This window comes from Canis lupus, chromosome 3, assembly GCF_048164855.1.
Source record: "Canis lupus baileyi chromosome 3, mCanLup2.hap1, whole genome shotgun sequence".
NCBI lineage: Eukaryota > Metazoa > Chordata > Mammalia > Carnivora > Canidae > Canis > Canis lupus.
The window spans coordinates 40,417,591-40,433,709 of NC_132840.1; the positions used below are offsets into that span (position 1 = coordinate 40,417,591).

Consider the following 16,119-nt stretch of genomic DNA (forward strand, 5'->3'; position numbering starts at 1 on the left):
CCTCCCTGACATTGACAAGATCATATTGCTTCAGAAGAACTTAGAGTGATAAATGTATAATAGTTTATGCAGGACCTCTTTTTAAGAAACATCCAAGATGGGGAAGAATGACAGCCTTCCATCCAAAGAAAATTTTTGTAAGATTATATGAGTAAAACTTTGATATAAAAGTCATGTTTTTTCTTAGTTTCTGCTATTCAAATCACTTCTCTATGTACATCATGAAGGTAGATACATGGTTTCTTAAAATAAGTCCCCTCTCTGGTACTGGTTTTCTTTGTGGCTTTGATAAATCACTTAACCCTGTGGTCTCAGTTTAGTCATCTGTATCATGGGGACAATCCTTGGCCACCTGTGTAGGTACAATTAGGTAAAGGAGTTGAAGCATTTTGGAATAGCTTAAGGAGCGGAGAAGACATTAAGTTTCCATAAAAGCATTTGTATGTCATTATACATTATTGTAATTACTATGCACTTTTCAGCTGAAAGATTGGGCTTTCAAAGGCTTTCTTTTATCAGCACTTAAAAGTTCAACCATAATAGTATTTAATCACAACAGTTTGTTTTATTCATGATAATTGAAAAAAATCTTTGTTCTTCCCTTTGCTTTTTTAGGAGTTATAAGTTTGATGATTTAAAGGATCTAGCTCCTTTTATTGAAATTATTTGGAGCAATCGGTGATATTTTAGAGTGTCTGGAAAATTCATCTTCTTGAAACATAGGTGTCTGCCTAAAATCTTTGCTATTTTAAAAAACAAGATAATGAATGATACTTAATTTAAGCATTTCATTTCATTTAATGCTTTCTACTAAGTAAAGCAACTCTGTGCTTTAGAGATTTAGAAATGGGGAGGCGCCTACACTACACACATTGCAAGGCAGAGGTTGAAAATATTTAGCAAGTAAGCACTTACTGAGCTTCCTCTAGAACCACAGAATGTGAGAATAGTGCTCTGAAAATCTGGTCTAATCCGTTTCCTATATCAGCTAAAAATGTGTTTGACTGCAAGTACCAGAAAAATCTGACTAAACAGGTCATATTTTTCTTGTGAAAAGAAGTATGTGATTCAGGACTGTTAGAGCCCAAGGACTGAGATTTTTATCTCTTAGCCTTGATTTCACGGGTTGTATTCATCCTCATGCTGTGACCTCATGGTCACTATGTGGCTGCTGCACAACTGCCCTACATCTGCATCACAAGCAGAAAGAAAGGCCAGCTCATTCTGCCACCTTTTGTAGAATGTTATGCTGTGTGGCCGGAACTGTGTTGCATGCTCACCTCTAGCTGCAAGAGAAGCTAGGAAGTCTTTTTTTTTTTTTTTTTTTTTTTTTTTTTAGCTGAATGCATTGCCACTCTGTATAAAATCAGGGCTTCATAAGTGGGGTGAGCAGGGGAGAAATATGCTGGTTAGCAGTTAGTAATGTATTCCACATTACTCTTGCAGATGGAGAGGTCTGGGCCAAGAACAGAAATCAAGTCTCTAATTCAGTGGCTTTTCCACCGCATCAGTAGGTTCTACCTTTTTCTCCCCACTGGGAGAAGTAAACTTCATTTATATAAACAATTAATTTGTTTTCACATTTTTTATTAGCCTAAGACATAACATAGTCATTTAGATCTTTTGATAAGCATGACATAGCCCATGTTATCATACTGAGTTTTTTAATAACAGCCATAAACAAATCACTTGACCTTTTTTTATTAGCTCTTGAATCCTTGCTACCAGTAATGCAGGGTTCCCGCTAGTTGCAAGTCACTTCAAAACACAATTTTGGGGGTCAGTGTGACTTTTTTCAGCATTGAAATTGATTCGCACACTCCCCTGTCTGGGGACCCATTAATTTTTTCCACAAATATTTATCAACCACAACAGCATGTACAAGGTGCTCTACTAGTTGTCGAATAAGGTGAACAAGAGAAGCCTGGGCCCTGGCCTCAGAGTGCTTACCTTGTGGTGGGTAACAGGACAAGGAAGCCAGCAGGTGTATTACTGTGATAGGGGAACCACAGGGTGTTGTTGGGGACAAGAGCATCCTAATAGAGAACTGCTGTGACATTTGGCAATGGGAGAATCCAGGCAAGCATAAGACTTAACCCCTATTCTCCTGCAGAGTGCCTTTTAACTGTAAGTGTGCAAAACAAAGCAACACCAACAAGTCGTTCTTTTGGATTAAAAAAAAAAACTGAGGAATTAAAGACATGCACAATGTGAGCATGAACCTCAACCACCCACTTGTTTCTGAGTCCAAAAACATACATGATGGGAATTGAGAAGTAAAATCGCCCTGGTACTGAAAATATACATAAGATACGCTAAAACAATAGCCATATAAACCAAAGATTTATTGTGCAGCTTTCAAAGAGTCATGCCAGTTTCTGTTTGGAGAGGTAGTCAGAAGTTTATAAGCTCTATAAACCTCTCTAAGTCCATGATCCTCATGATTCAGGCGGGGATCCTGCTCTTAGTGATGAAACATCTAAGGGTCTGCAGTTAACAGTATCTCCCGGTTTGGCCAAGAAAAACATACTGCAGAGAATTATGAGAATTAAGATCACCTTCCAGGAAGTGGAGGTCACCAGGAAAGATTGGAGGAGTGCAGATTCATAGAAAATAATAGAGGAGGAAAGAAAGAGAGGTAAAATATGAAGGCAGCAGTTGTCGTCTAGTGATAGAGCAGGAACCATGGCTTTATTCCTCCTGCCTGTGTCCCTCCACCTTGTACCTGGTATAAGGAAAGCACTCAACAAATATTTGTTGAATGAACGAATGACTACATGGATTTGATTGAAGACACACTGAAGGTTTGGGAATAACAGGGAGTTATTTCCATCCCCCATGTGTAATGATAATGTAATATTCAAGTGCATGTATTTGGTAGCATTTAGGGAGCTGCACTGCATGGTGAATAAGTCCTCAGTACATATTCACTTTGTCTTAATGAAGAGCTTCTACCTTGACCGGCAGTAAGAGAAATACTGAGCTCAAGGTGATTTGATCCCCTTTATTACAAAATTTTTGTTGTTGAAATTAAGGGCTCACCAGAAGAAATACTCCATTTATCGCCACCATAACCATGGCACCTCTCCCTTGGCACAGGCCCCCCCTCTAACTCAGTGATAGGAGTGTTCAGCTTTCTTGCATCATATGTGCAAACTTCTTTGCCTCTTAGGAAAGCTTTTAACTTAGTTGTAGAACCTCCCCATGCCTTTCAAAGGAGCTGAATCTAATTTGTCTCTCCTGGTTTAGTGCAATTGAATCATCTCAGGAAAATGAGAAGCAATTAAATACCTGTTGCTAACAAGGTGCTGAAATAATCTGCCAACAGACACAAGGTGTTTATTTATTATTGGAGTATGTCATTTGAGAAAACATTACGTTGTCATTCTACAATAAGAATTGCCAGAATCGATTTTCAGATGGAGGCATCACAGACCTAACAAGTACCACTTTGAGGAGCATTAAAAGACAAGTTAAGAGGGCCTGTGAACATTGGTCAAGGTTAGCTCAAGTGCCAGTGTCCAACCCAGTGGGAAACCCTGTCGATGGGATTTGAAGGATCTGGATGGTGAAGAGGAAAGGCAGCTTTTTAGCAAAGGCCCTTTAAGCCTCAGTTCAGGAAATTATTAAATTCATTAGCCAGATACTTACCACCAGCTATTACTGCCCAGCCAAAGGAAAAAACAGTGCCAGCAAATGTTTTAAAACTACAACTAAACAAAAGTCAGGAAGCGTGTAATTAAAACTGTACCTTTATTGTATTGTAAAGAGTTTCACTATGACATGGAAAATATTTAAAGGAGAAGGCTGTTTAGCTAATTTGTCTGCAAGTGAACTGCTTAGTGGAAAACTATCCTAAATTAACTGTAAGGCCACCCACCGAGCGAACCTCATAAAAGGCCATGGCTGCTCAGCTTGGTTTTGTGTAACCGTTCAATAATTACTAGATAAATGCATAACTAAAAGCTCTATTACACTAATAATTTGTACTGAGATAGATGTGTGGGACACCCTGCTGGGTTAATTTGTCATCCCCGCAGCAAACTTCTAAAGAGAGCTCTTCTGTTGGGGGAATCGTGCTAATATGTGGTCCCAAGGAGGACAGGTTAGAGCAGTAAGACCAATTGGCTCCTTAATCTCTTAAAGAGGCAAAATGCCCCCAGGGTGAGCACCAGAGAGAAAAATAGGGTGATTAACCACGTGGGCCTAAATTTAAACTCATCTGGACAAAAGAAGCTGCTCTCCCTTGTTATTCCTTGCCCCTTTCTCTCCATCTGTCTCTCCTTCCCTCTCTTCCTCTCTTCCTTCCCCCACACCCCCACTATAGACCCACATAGGCACACATGGTGAAGGCAAGGTCCTAAGCAAGTTTTCTTTAAACTCCTCATTGATGAGCCTTCCTGGTATTGCTTGTACTATAAATCACATCATCAGATAAATCCCTAGCGGTTCTTTCTTCTTGGTCTAGCTTAATATAATGTGGATTCCATGTTTGGACTCATTCTTTATTTTCCTTTTTTTGGAATGGAATAAAAAAAGTCAATATTGGACTTGTATCTCGTTTTTATGTGGAATGTTTTCTTCTGTCACATATATACACACACACACAATTGCTGTTTTAAATATGAAGCTCACATTGAAGCTTCAGTGCAGGGTTTTCAACCTCCCCTATTGACAGAACCATAAATCATGTTAAAGTTAAGTGAATTACTGTAGCATGGAACTGTGGCTTTAACAATGTTTATGTAGTATCAGCTTATCATCCATGTAGGCAGAGGGGGGTGAGTACTGATATTTGAAATGGGAATATACAGCCCTATTAATGTGGTTGCAGTATTACAGAGAGTCACCCATTTCATGCTGCATGCTTTGTATTCTTGAAATTAGTGTACTTAATCACACGTAGAAGATGTTTTCTAAAATGTATATATTCACAGTAAATTTACATTTGTCATGTGCCATTGCTTCATTTGAAATGGGGACTGCTTCTCCTCCTTCCCCCCATCAAACACTTCCTTTCTCGGATGTGCAAAACACACATGAGCAACATCAGAGTTGCCAGGTTCCGATACAATAATAAGGGACCTGTGAACACAAACTTCTGAAGGGAAATAAACCATCTGACCTCTGAAAAAGAATTCAGATGGGAGCAGCAGAGGACAATGAAAAGTGCATGGGCTGTAGGGTCAGCCAGTGGGGTCCTGGATGGTCACTCAGGACCCACGTGTGCTTGTGAGAGTCACTTATCTTCTACCTTGCCTTTTTCCCCCACCTGTACAAAACATTAAAGCATGAGGAAGAAGAGGAAGTGAAGTGACATATTGAAAGGGCTGGGTACTGTCGTAAGTATGGTTACTAAATACTCTGTGACTCCTTTTATCCTCATACCTGTGTTCGCTTTCTTTGAATGCGGTTCTGTCAAGAGGGTTCTCACTTCCTCCATCCCTCAATCCTCATCCCCAATCTGCTCTTTCTACCTGCTGCCGCGGGTCTAGAAGGAGTGCATGTTTCTCCTCTCTGGGTAGAGCCACAGAGGCCCAGAGGAGGAGATGTGGTCTCAGGGAAGTGAGCCAGTGGGTTACCCCATCCCACTGCTCTTGTCTGGTCGGGGGAACAAGGAACTCTCAGTGGGGCAAGCTAATAGCTCCCTCCCATTTAGCCATTGCAGAGACTTCTCTTTGCTATGTCTTCACTAAAGTTCAGATAAGCACCTCTTTTGTTAACAAGAGTCTGTGTTGTTTCTAGGAATCAATTCAGCAAGTAATTATTGAGCGTTTACCATCTGCCAAGCACTGTGCTAGACCCTAAATGAACAAACCAGACAAGTCCTGCCCCTGTGGTTTAGCCAAATAGGTAGATATGAAACAAAGTATTATCACTATGATGAGATTAATTGGAGGCGAACTCAAGAAAGGGATAATCCAGCACAGGTATTTAAAGTATTTCTGGGAGTTTGGATTTACTTGTGTGGGTCCCTTCTATTGGCACAGGATATGAATTTAGAAAACCTTGGCATCCCTGAGGGATATCTCCAGATCTTCCCAAATCCCTGAGTTCCTGAACACCGTAATAAAAGTTGTGAAATTCCTACATACCCAGTAATGAATGCTTTGAAGATATGCTAATATAGACTCTTTCAAGTGAAATATTCTTAGGAGTGAAAGAACCCAACCAAATGCCTTAACCATCCTTCTACTCCTCCAAAAGGAAATCATGGATTGGTGCTTGTAACTAAAAAATGTAGAGGTTTATGGCTTCAGGTAGAGCTGGATCCAGATGCTCAGGTGAGACCTTCAGAAATCTGTATGTCTTCTTCTTTCCTTCAGCTCTACTATCTTCTGTGTGAACTTCATTCTTAGGCTGAATCTCCTCAGAAAGTGGCATTAATGATGTGAGCAGCTCCAGGCTTAATTTCCACCTATGTAACAATCCCAACGGAGAAAGAGAATAGCTTTTTTACAGATCTGGGAAAGGTTCTGCTCCTGGATGCTTATGACTCTGATTCTCCTGATTTGGGTCATTTGCTTGGGTCACTTTTGGCATAATTCTTATGTTTAAAGGTAAAGGGGTTTCTCATTGGTGTGGCCTGGGTGGCATGCATACCCACAGAGCCAGGAGGTAGGGTTAAGGCCACTCTTGACCACATAGCTTGGGGCTGAGGGAAGGGTAGGTAACCCTCAAAAACCTGAGAGCTCTGTTTCCAGAGGGAATGGCAAGACAGAGAAAGCTGAGCCCTTTTTACCTAGCTGAAGTGACTTATTCCTGCAGTTAGGATTTGCAGGACACAGGTTAAATGCAGGATCTAGAGAGTGGTGATTAACCCATGCTATGGGCCTCCAGGTCCATGAAAGCAGTCCAACTCTTGATATCATTATTGCCACATTGCATTATATGATCCTGATTATTTTTCATGTATCTTAATCTATTCTAAAAAAAAAACAATTCTAAGAATAACAAATAACCCACAGTCTAATGTACTGCCTAGCACATAGTTGATTCTCAACACATACCTTTTTTAAATGAGTGAGCCTTGCTAGGTACTAGAATTAATTCTAATCCTGAGAAAAATACTTTTTTTCCTGTGCTATTTTATCCAATTTCTGGATAAGAAAATGTGAGCTCAGAAATGTTGAGTGACTATTCCAAATAGGACAGGGAGTGATGATTTCAGATGCAGAATAGTCGAGCTCTACAACCCAAACACGACATATGATTTCCATTCACAGTAGAGGAAGTGAGGAGGCTGACACACAGAGCTAATGGAATACCCAACCTGGGATAAAATCTTGAACCCCTAACTTCAGACACTGGGCTGATTCTTCTCCTCCTTCCTCCCCTTGTGTCAAATCTACTACAGGAAGAATAAATCCTTCAATCCTATAGGGTATATTCAGGAAGATACTTGGAATTCAGGAGGACGCTTTGAAAGTAACCTCCGCTTTAGTAATCCTATCTCTCAGAAATAGGGGCTTAAACCACAATGTAAACCCGACAATTCGGTGGAGGAAATGCTGCAAATCAGCCCACGCTTTTATTTTTGTCATGGGTTTTGCTGTTGTTTATTTGCTTGTTTTTTGCCCTTTTTTTTTTTTCACATTGGCAAATACTTGCACAACCACCAGTAGTCCTCTAAGGGGCTGGAGCACCTCCATGGACTTTACTTCGGAAATTCTCTTTTGCAGGACTGCAATTTGTTAGAGGACTCCCTGCCTCGTTCCATTAACCTCTGTGATCACCCAATCTGTGGGGTTGTTTTTTTCTCAAGTGTTTTTCATGTTTCTTATTATTGATCTCTTATTTCATAGCATTGGTTGCAGATAACATAGACGCTCCAGTTCTCGTCATAGAATGGAATTCTTGTCAACTTTGCTTAAACAGTCCCTCTTCATATTTCCAATAATCATAGCTGTTATGTGGCATTTGAACATATTTCACACTAGCCATCATGGCAGCCTAGGCAAGTAGTGTGCAAATATAGCATATTCAGAGAGGAGGTCCCGTCAAGATCCCAAGGCTGGCACTCTATCTCACAGAGCTTGAACAAGTACACTCAGGGATTTTAAAACTCAAAAAAATTACAGCCTTTACAAAGCCAGGATGTCTTGGAGATTGTGTTCAAAAATACTCTATAACTTAGTACCTCAGAAACACTTGAAAAATAATTTCTTTTAAAGGGCACGTGCTGGGACACCTGGGTGGCTCAGTGGTTGAGCGTCTGTCTTTGGCTCAGATCATGATCCCAGGGTCCTGGGATCTAGTCCTGTATCAGGCTCCCTGAGGGGAGCCTGCTTCTCCCTCTGCCTATGTCTCTCCGTCTCTGTGTGTGTCTCTAATGAATAAATAAATAAAATCTTTTAAAAATATTTAAAAATAAGGGGGCACATGTTCCCTAGTTTAAGATATTTTAGATTTCAATGTTACTACTATGGATCAGTTGTACTGAGTATTTGTAACTGTAATCCCAGAGACAGACTTCCATTGGAATGCAAAGCTACGTAAGCATCAGCGATTGAGTACAAACTACATTTTGCAGAAGAGAGAACTAGAAGAGAAAGAAGTCACCCATATTAATAAAGCCAAGTAGTGGCAGAAACAAAACTATAAGTTCCTTCATCTAGTTAGTAAATTTTCAAAAAAAAATAATTATTATAAAGTTTTCTTTAAAAGCACTCCTGGGATGCCTGGGTGGCTCAACCATTGAGCATCTGCCTTTGGCCCAGGGCATGATCCCAGGATGCTGGATCGAGTCCCACATCGGGCTCCTTGTGGGGAGCCTGCTTCTCCATCTGCCTGTGTCTCTGCCTCTCTCTTTGTGTCTCTCATGAATAAATGAATAAAATCTTAAAAAAAAAAAAAAAAAACTCCAGATCTTCTTTTAAAACTTTTTTTTTTTTTTGTAGTATTTAACATGTATCAGATCTCTGATAAGCAACTCCCAAAAACTGACATGGTGGGCCTTTCAAAGGGTAATAGAAATTTGCATTGTATCTGGGTTTGCTGGGGCCTGGACTGGGGAGCGGGAGGGCACAGTGTGGGAGCAGGAGGAAGACATGTTCAGATCCTGATTAGGTTGGAAGTATGCCTGGGTAAGCAGGGGTCTACATGGTAAAGGGGGAGGTCAGTATGGACACTCAAGGACTGTAGATCTAAGTGAAAAGTAGAGCCTCGAGGGAGACAGCTCCCTAATTCTAAGTTTCTAGATTGTCAGAGTTTGAGATTTAAGCAAAGGTACAGGTTCAAAGTATATTTGGTTAAAAAGTCTTTATAGGTTATTGTATCTATGATAGCTATGAGCGTTAGATCAAAATTGTTGCTACTGTTGCTTTGTTTTGCATTTTGTTGTTAAGGGATTTTTTTTTTCAAGACCCTCATGTCATGTCCATACTTGATAGTACCTACTGTCTCATCATTATGTATTTATTTATGTATTCATTTGTCCAAGAGACAGATTATTTATTCATTTGTCCAAGAGACAGATAAGCAGCAGGTCCCTCTTAACTCGTACTTACTATTCCTTTCCCCTTGTATATTCTGTAATCCAAATAAATCTTAGCAAATAGGAACAATTTTTAATTTATTCACCCCCCATCCTCATCCCCATCCTTACTTATGACAGTATTTCCAATAAAAGAAGCTATTTATTGATCACCTACCCTCATGGTCAGGAACTACACCATGTGTTTTTGTCTTTGTCTCATTGGATCTTAACAACAAATCTATGAGGTGTTATTCACCCCACCATACAGAAGGCAAAACCGAGTCATAGAGAAGCTTAGAAACTTAAAGCATAGCTGATAAGTGAAAGATCTAGAATTAAATCTACACCTATTTGACTCTAAAGCCCACAGTCCTCATATTATACCTTTTTTGGATTCATATGTTTAACTTGAAATTATACACACACAAGTATGGGAAACCAGCACAGACCAAAGCAGGTTAAATAATGGTGAAGACAGACAATCAAAGAGCTATAATGGGGGAGTGGAGGAGGAGTGGGTGAAGGTAGTCAAGAGGTAGTCAAAAGGTAATCAAAGAAAAAAAAAGCGACAATGGAGTTAGTAGAAATATAGAAGGAAAGCAGATTGCTTTGAAAGCTTCAATACAGTGAGGCTTCAGCAGAAAGATGGACCAGCAGAAAGACAGGGTTTAGTAGGGAAGAGCTGGAAGGAGCAGTGATCATCAGGTGCTCAACTCAGCACAGCATGGCAGGTGTTTGGAAAGTGAACAGGAGTTATATGGGGCCAGCACACTATGGCCCACAAGTCAAATCCAGTCCTCTGCCTGTTTTTGAAAATAAAATTCTATTGGAACATGGCCACACTCATTTGTTTGTGTGATATCTATGGCTGCTTCTGCACCATAGCAGCAGAGTAGAATAATTGCAGGCAGAGACCGTGCAGCCTGCAAAGTCTAAACTCTCTGCTCTCTGGCCTTTACAGAAAACGTTTGCCAACCCCTGGTCTAGATTATAAGCCAGAGCCTCAGGGCAAGAAGGGTCCTTCAGTGGCTAATATTGATCTAAATAAAAATGTTAAAAGACCTTGCCCTCCTCCCCTCCCCCTTTCTGTCTGTTTTTCCAGGAGACCTTGGAATTTGATTTCCAACCCGAGGATCCCCTTTATTCAAATGGAATAGAAAATACCAACCATCTTGGAAGTGCAGCATAGCATAAAGTTACTTTGGTAGCAGGAATATAAAAATATCAAGTGCTTGACCAGCTATCATGCAATGTCATTTGTTTCTCTCCTGTGACATCTGGGTCTTTCACATGCATCTGAGCAATGTTAAAGATAGGTACTCTAGGTTTTGAAAGCCTTGGGTTGCCTCAAGTCAGAGGTTTGTTATTCAGACAAGGCTGTACCTCCTAAAGGCTTAAAAACCATTGCCAAGTCCCCTTTCCTTGTGTCTCTATTAAAGTAAATCCCAGGGACACCTGGGTGGCTCAGCGGTTAAGCATCTGCCTTTAGCCTAGGGCGTGAACCTGGAGACCCGGGATTGAGTCCCACATCAGGCTCCTTGCATGGAGCTCTGCCTGTGTCTCTGTGTCCCTGCCTGCCTCTCTCTCTCTCTCTCTCATGAATAAATAAATAAAATCTTAAAAAAAAAATCCCATACTTCCAAACTCCTGGGCTTTCATAAGTGGCCAGTCTGACTCATGCATGATTTATAAATTATAGCTATAGACCATTAAGATAGATTTCTCAGCTTTAGGTAAGCTACAGTGGCATCATATACTGTGGTTTTGAATTTCCGAAGAAACCAAGTACATAGTAGTTGACAACCCAAATAATTCGAATTCTATTTGCCTTTATGGAAGGCTTTTTTTTTTCTCCCACTTTCTTCTCCTTTTAGCGATCTACCTTATTAAAATCTTCACTTCTAAATATGAGTAGTCAGGAGTTCTTAATGCCACCCGTGGCTCTACGGCAATGGTTATTTTGGTCTAAAGTACCATCATATTGCTAAAGAGAGGAGTGGGTTTTTTCTGCTAACCGTACTAACACGGGAATGGTTTGGACTCTCACCTGTTGCCCCTGACTTTGTGTTGATTAATAGTAAGACTATGAAGTCTTATAAATGCCATGGCTTGGGAGTGATCATTCCTCCTGTGAGAGAAGAAGGCTGTGTGTTTTCCTGTGTTAAGAGCATGCTGCCCCTGAAAGGGGATTAGGTCGTATTGTTTGCGCTGCTCTCTTGACAGCTTTTCTTTGGAGCCTCCCAGACAAGAGACTCTAGGATTGCCAGAAAGGAAACGCTAAGGTGAAAAGAATCCAAGTCTCTATCCGATCTGTGAGAATCTGTGATGGTTTGTGAACGAGGAATAAAGCAATTAAGGCAATGTCAGGTTAAATACAAGAACCTATTTCAACCCATAAATTTTGGTTTGAGGAAAAATGTGGGAAGGTTCTTAGAATTCTTGGAGGTTGAGTTTGGGGAAAATTGCTAAAAATGGTGAGGAAGGATTACTTTCCTCTCTCTTTTCTTTCTCAAGCTTTATAAAAGAATGAAACGAGTTTCCAAACCTATCTAGCTATGCCTCCTTGATAGCATCCTTTTGAGCTAGAATATATGTTAGTAAGGCCTCTTCCCTATGGAGGACTCAGACTAAGAGTCCCTTGGATCAAATAAGACTCCCAACCTACACAGTAATACAGTCATTACCTTGACCTTCTCCTTCCCCAGTCCTCATTCTGCTTTAAAAGAGAAAGCATTTAAGTTTATACATTTAAGTTAAATATATATATAAATATATAAATAAAATATAAATATTTATAAAAATATAAATATAAATACATATTTATATTTAAAATATATATTATATACAATACATATTTACAATATATATTAACATATATACATATATGTGTGTGTGTGTGTATATATATAGTGTTGAATTTTTAGCTTTTTCTCTTTCAAACTAAAACCAAGAGAATCTTTTTAAAAGAAGCAGAGTCCAGGCAGGGACAGAGTAAAAACAAGTAAACCAACCTGTCTGACCTGCTTTCTTCTTTTTAAGTATCCAGTAATATGATCATTTTGTAATAAATAACTGAGCTCTACACCCTTTGGGAAATTCTGGCTCCCTGTTTCTTGAATTGTGGCTACTTTGTTCAGAATGTGTAGGCAGTGCGTTCTAGCCAAAGAAACCTGATCAAATTTCCTTCCTTCTTATTTGTATTGTTTGTGAAAAGCCCAGCAGTTGTTTTAAATAAGTCTGGCCCCTGGTTAAAATTTAAGCTGGTAGTGAGAACCATCCAGAGCAGAGTGTTTCTGACACTCTTTGCTGCTCCTGGCCTAGGGTACTAAGAGTATTAGACCCCAGAAGCAGCCAATTTTGTAGTGCCTTTTAATACACAAAATTGTATTAACATCAACATGGATACAGATGGATACACTGTAATAAACTGTAACCACTTGAGAAAAGCCTTTATTGACTCTCAAGTAAATAATGCACATTTTAAAGGATCTAGATATGCATTTACATAATGTGCTATAATTTTTTATTGTGTCAACTACACACACACACACACACACACACACACACATATCCGTAAGAGATGTTTTTCTCTGTCAAAAGTTTGGACTGAGACCATTCTTTGTGCATTGCATTAGTACCATGCCAGATTCAGAATGGTGGAATTCCCAAATGGTAGTTTCTCTTCTGTGGGACCCCGATCTGAAGATCTCAGTGTATATTTAATGAATTTTACTGATTGAGCGATGGACTGATTTAACCCCAACAACACTTTGTAAAATGATTTGAAACTACTCAGACAAAAGCTTGGGCACACCAAAAATGTCTAACTCAAGGTCAAAGAGAGAAGACAAGAAACAGGAAAGAAGAAAATGCAAATCTACATGTTGCTGAAGTCTGAGCTTTAGAGAACCAAAGAACATGGGTCTTACCCCGTGAAAGAGTAATACTAGTGCTCTACCTAAAGACATGGGTCTTACCCCGTGAAAGAGTAATACTAGTGCTCTACCTAAAGCATGTATTTAATGATATTTAACAGGACTGTGTAATGTCTGTAACACAACTGATTTCCTTCTGAAGAAATGAAAGCTCAGGACCTCAAATGATTTGTATGCCCACTTTCACTAATGGCTGCACCAGAAAGTCCAAAGCATAACAAAGTAAGGGTTGTGAAGGATGACCCTTTGAAATGCAGACTCAGCAACTGCCTGATTTGAAACTACAGGCGAAATGATTCCCTGGTGCTAATTAATTAAGAATTGGTCCTTATAAGTCAGTAGTTGCAGACTTAGTTTCATAGAGCTCCACATGTTCTTAAGTTCGTGCTAAACTCGGTGCCACAAGGAAAAAGTGAATTGTTTTAGTAGAATATAATAAACTTGACAAAGGTCTGAATTCAGGTTGCTAATGATGTTCTTTCACCTATTAACAGTAACAAAGAGATGCTAGGATGGATGTTTGTTACCAACAATCAAAGGAGGGATTCCAAAATCTGTTGAGTTATTCCCTCTGTCCACTTCCTTTAACTTTTATCTGTCTGACATTTTACTCAAGTGAATATTTTCCCTTGGGCAGCATTCTCTGTGGGCCACCACGATGCATCCTCGAACGCCATTTATCACTTTCCACTGAGCACCTGAAGTACTGTCACTTTATCACTAAGGTCGGCTTCCTGGGGAATTTTGGCAGTGCAGTTCCCACCTTTGTGTTAGACATGCTGCCAAGGTTGACTGTATCATTTTGTTATGCTCAGTACATCCCCAGCCATATTTGGGAAATGTCCCCCCGCCCCCAATCCCTGACTGCAAACTATTTGGTCAACTGCAGGGTGCGGGGTCAAATTTTCTTGCTACCAGCAAAGATAGCCATGCCGTATTAGATGAACAAAACTCGTTTGGTTTCTTAAAGTCCCATGTGCAAAAGTAAGAGATGACCAGAGCCATTTAACAACTTAATCTTGTGGGTTTTTACTCAGAGACAATTATGGATCCCCAGATCCATAATTTATCATTTATTATATGAAGTCCTAAGTTTGACCAGTTCTGGCTTTTTGCCAGGTGGAAAAAAATGCAAGTGTTAAGTCTATTTGTATGGTTCTCGATTTCTGTACCACCCTTGTATTCATTCAATTGATCACTGTACATTTGACTAATACTTATTGAGTACCAGACAGTGTTCTGAGGATATGACAGTGAATAATTAAACAGATGGAAAAACTATTTTCTAAGATGTGAAAGATTGAAAGAAGAGCAAGTATAAAGGATGGAAGATGACAACAATTCTGGTTTCATTGGCTGTGTTCAAGATGCCCTCAATTGTATGATTGAAGATAAAATTTTGTCTGTGTTGGCCCACTATTGTATCTCACACCCACAGTAGAAGCCCATCAGTGTTTATTGGATAGATTACAGGTTGCATGAATGAGGTGGTCCCATCAGATCATCCATAAGACATGGAATAGACTATTGCTTCCATTCCACATCCCCATTTTCACTCTTTAAAAACTATAGATGCAGTTCTGAACCTCAAAATCCTAGCCATTTCAATTATTAGTCAGAAAGTACCCCAATACTAAAGATAGTCCAGTAGGGAACAAAGAACCCATGGCCAGTGATCAATGGGAATGTATCATTTTTACAGTCCTCAGCCATGCTTCTAGAGTAGTGGTAGAAAGCACAGCCTCTCTTGCTTAGTCACCTCTACAGTTTTATGAGTCACTCTTGGTATTAGAAATTTTACTGTCTAAAATTGGAGCATTCCTTTGTTTGATCTTTGCAGGGACTCCTTGAGTTTGAAGACTTAAACTGCAAAGTGTAAGGGAAAATAAATATTCTCACCTGCTTTTATTTGGGAGCTGCTTCTCTGGCCTTCATTGAGAAGTGAGAGCTGCTACCTTGGCATTACTTGGTTTGAGTATCTCCAACCGTTCCCATGCCTGCTCTTCTTCTCTAGCAGATTTTATCAATCACCCTTCCAATTCAAGGGCAGATGTTCTCGCAGAAACATTATCAAGCGTCTCACATAAGTTTTTTAATCTACTGTAATCTTCTTGTACAAATAAAATGTAGCAGGGCTCAAATAAAAAGGAGTAATAGTTGTCTGAGTTCTTTTATCAATTTTTATGGGCAGAGGGCCCACAGTTTAACAGGAGTCACTGCCTACTCAGCCTGTGGGTTCCCCTGCTCTAACATTTATGCATTTCTGAGTTTCAGTTTGAAATGGCCAAAAAAGAAAAAAAATGTCTATGTAAACTGTCCATGTAAAGTGAGGCATCCAAATGGCACAGGTTCATTAAGTGATCATTTACTACATACTTCAAAAAAATTTCATCCTGTATTAGTCCCTAGAAATTTCCTTGAAAGGGGTATAAGAGCTTTAACAATGAATTATTGTCTATGGGTTAGCTCAGCATGAAAGAGGATCCATATGTGCAAACTAGAATTTGTCATATGTAATGTCAGTTAAATCAGGTCTAATCTACCAAATACATTTTTTATTGCTTGCTTCATTAAAAAGGCTCTTAAGGTAATGAATAATCTTCAGCTTCACCAAGGATTATTAATGCCTTTATAACTCATGTCCACTGAAAATGGAAAGACAGCCTGAAACCCTACCCTAATCTAACCTCCATGTTTGTCTTAGAG

At 39.6% G+C, this 16,119-nt stretch overlaps 1 protein-coding gene across 15 annotated transcripts in view; it reads left to right on the forward strand.

Annotated features, from left to right (window-relative positions):
• The window catches only part of NFIA (nuclear factor I A), a 373,976-nt gene that overhangs the window by 297,886 nt on the left and 59,971 nt on the right, over window positions 1-16,119 (forward strand). The gene's annotated exons all lie outside the window — the stretch shown is intronic.